Source organism: Sus scrofa, chromosome 16 (genome assembly GCF_000003025.6).
Source record: "Sus scrofa isolate TJ Tabasco breed Duroc chromosome 16, Sscrofa11.1, whole genome shotgun sequence".
Taxonomy (NCBI): Eukaryota; Metazoa; Chordata; class Mammalia; order Artiodactyla; family Suidae; genus Sus; species Sus scrofa.
The window spans coordinates 145,644-148,746 of NC_010458.4; the positions used below are offsets into that span (position 1 = coordinate 145,644).

General features: G+C 47.1%; 1 long non-coding RNA gene across 1 annotated transcript; it reads right to left on the reverse strand.

Annotated features, from left to right (window-relative positions):
• On the reverse strand, nt 902–2,865 carry LOC110257292. The gene is made up of 2 exons (XR_002339715.1): nt 2,774–2,865; nt 902–2,532 (listed from the first exon to the last, which is right to left on the reverse strand). It is a non-coding gene; the product is annotated as an uncharacterized LOC110257292 (long non-coding RNA).

The following is a 3,103-nucleotide window of genomic DNA, read 5'->3' on the forward strand; positions in this document are numbered from 1 at the left end:
CTTTGTTTAGGGACCTTACTGAGGGCTATAGTGTGGGAAACAGCCTCTCAGCTCCAAGGTACTGCTTTGAAAGAAGTAAGGGGAGAACCAAAATATACACTTTTCCCCCCCTGGGAATAAACATGGAGTCGAACATCAAAAGACTACTGCTAATCACAAAGAATGGACACCTCAAATGAATGATTTTAGTGTTTTTCTGTATATGGGAGGATGCAAGAATCTGGGGTTGTTGAAATTTTTTCTTAAATATGTATGCTAATCATCTATGGCCTGGTATTCCAAGCACTGAATACTTTCTCTTTTTTCCCCTTCTTTTCTTATTCCATCCTGAATTCCCCTACTGGTAGGTGACTGCAGTGGCTTGAGACTTGATTCTTGTAGAACTGGAATGGCAGGCAACATTTTTTTCTTTACAGATACAGTAAGAAAATGCTAAAAGCATCCTAAGTATCAAGACCAGGAGACTTGTGAAATACACACTGGTACACGTGGTAGAAGTCAAAATCTAGAACTATTTATGATGGCAACTCAGTGGTGGAGGAGCTGTAATCAGGAGACAGTTCTGCCTGATATCACAGTCTGCTCTTTATTCCAAGCTACACTGTCTTCCAAAAGAAAAAATAAAAAGCATTTCTCATTCACCTCACGTGGGCTAGTTCTCTCAGCAAATAGGGCAACACATTTGGAGAAGCAGCTTCTGCAGAGCCATTTACAAAGGGCAAGTGGAGGGGTTCTCTGTTGGCTCTGGGGGTTGAGATCCAGCTTGAACCTGCTGTGGCTTGGGTCACTGCTGCGATGTGAGCTCGATCCCACATGCAGATGGGAACTTCCCAATTCCTGGGGCTATGTGTGGCCAAAACCCCACAAAAGACAAAACAAAACAAACAAATGAACAAAAAAGGCAAATGGATATTTTAATTTTAATAATAACGAAAGTGAATGGTAACTGTGTGCAAAATTCCAGACAATGTGAAATGTTTAAAATCATTCTGCCATTCTATCTACCCTGGGAGGGGGTACCCTAATTACTTACTCGATGAGCAAAGGGGCTGGTTTGAGTTCCTTCCACCATTAGGTCTCACCTCCCCCCACCCCCACCTTCCAGACACAGTTTGGAGTAGGGGGAGCATTACAGGCACATTCTGTCTTCAGTCTTTAAATACACTGCTTGCAATTTTGAAAGATCTTCCTGTTGCAGGTTGTTAAAGCCGGGTGGCCTATTCGAGAAATATAGCTAAAGTAGGGAATTTTTTTTTTTTTTTAAATGGCTCAAAGACAAATTATTCAACTAAATCAACAAATTGGTTAATTGCCATACATATAATACTTCAAAAGTCATAAATTAAAACAGTTCATTGAAATTGAACCCTCCCGGATAAAATACAATTTTGCAAAACGTTATTGATTTAAGAGTTATCCTGAGTGTGTTAGGAGTTTTGAAAAGCTACTTTCTCCTTCTTATGTCAATTTTGTACATACGATGTATGATACTGACCTTACCAAAAAATCTAAATGCCTAGTTGTGTGTTCTTTTACAATGCTGAGTATCTCTTGTCTTTGCGGTCAAAGGGGTGCATTTTTTAAAAAGACAATAATCACCTTGGGTTTGGAGCCTGATCACTCACAAAAGGCTAATTCTTACTTGGAGCAGGCTGTTTCAGAAGTTAACCTTTAAAGGTTAAAACATTCCATGCTATTTGGACCCAAATTTCTGAGGAAGGAAAGGAGGAAGTGGTGAACTCTGAAGATAGAGCTTGAATCTTGTTGCTAAGTGACCAGGCATGAGGACCTAGAGGCTGCTGACTCCAGAACAGCATGCTGTCCGCTCCAGTCCAGGACTACGGCTGGAAGGCCATGGCCCCATCCATCAGGGCCCTGTCACTGCCCGCTGAGGTCTTTCTTTAATGCCACCCAGTACCCTGCCCAGCTGGGAGGAGAGGAAGGCTGACAAACCCAACCGTGTCCTGGGGGTGGGGGGCGGTCACTTCTGCTTGTAAATCCCCTGACTTCATTTAACAGGACTTTTGGAAACACTGAAAGAGAAATACCCCTCAACCTTCAAAGGGGGAAATTTCCATTGGGAATTTATGTAAATGCTGTTAGAGAAAAACTTAAAAAGCAAACCATGATTTGGGGGTATTTTTGGCTTCCAAGAGAAAGCCTGGGACCACAGAAGCAGGCCGGTGAAGCCAAGTTAACTTCTCACTCAGGGCTCGCTGTGCATCCATGGTCTCTTCCTACCGTGTTCTCCTGGCTCCCAGGTGCCAGTTCTGGGCTGGCTTGGAGGACACTGGTGACCCAGGTGATCCTGAAGACAGGTCCAGCCTAGCACAGTGTAGCCAGGGCCTCAAGACAGAGAGGTCTGACATTTCAAACACCGCTCTGGCCTCCACAGCCCACTCCAGGTATTTTTGACCATGGCTGTGCCCCTCAGCTTGCAGGCCCAGGCCTGGGGTCTTCTAGCTTGTCTACCCCGTTTTGTTCACCTTTGCACTCCTGGGGCCTCTCATGGGCTGGCATCTGGTAGGCGCGCTGTTAAGAGCGGTGGAAAGAAAAGGAGGGAGAGGGGAAGAGAAAAAGAGGCGGTATTCCCTTCGGTTTCTGCATTCGCTCCTGGTGGACAGGGGATGGTTTCTGTCAAAGAAGCCACACCCCCAACCCAGGCACAAACGCATCCTGACACCGCGTCTTCTCGCAAGGCCTTTCCCATGAGTTTTGGCTCGCGCTGCCTCCTCCTCCCAGAGGTCAAGGGCTCCCCGCAGCAAATCCATACCCTCTGTGGCGGGGATAGACCGGGAGTAGCCAAGCTTGGTCCAGAGGGGTGCGGGGACAGGACAATGGCGGACGGCTGCGGGCCTACTCTCTGGGTTTGGCCACCAGCTGCGGAGTCAGGGCCCCTTCCTGGCTTCACCCACTTAATCTCCGCAGATGCAGGCTCGGTGACATTGGCTAAGGATGAGGGAGGAGGAAATCCTTCACCACTCTGACCTGGAGCCGCCCTTTCCCACCCAGATGTTACCCCAGAGTCAAGAGTCGCTCTTTTAGGAGCAACCTGCAAGCCACAGCTGGCCCGGGTTCTGAGTGATTTGGGTGGGGAACCTGC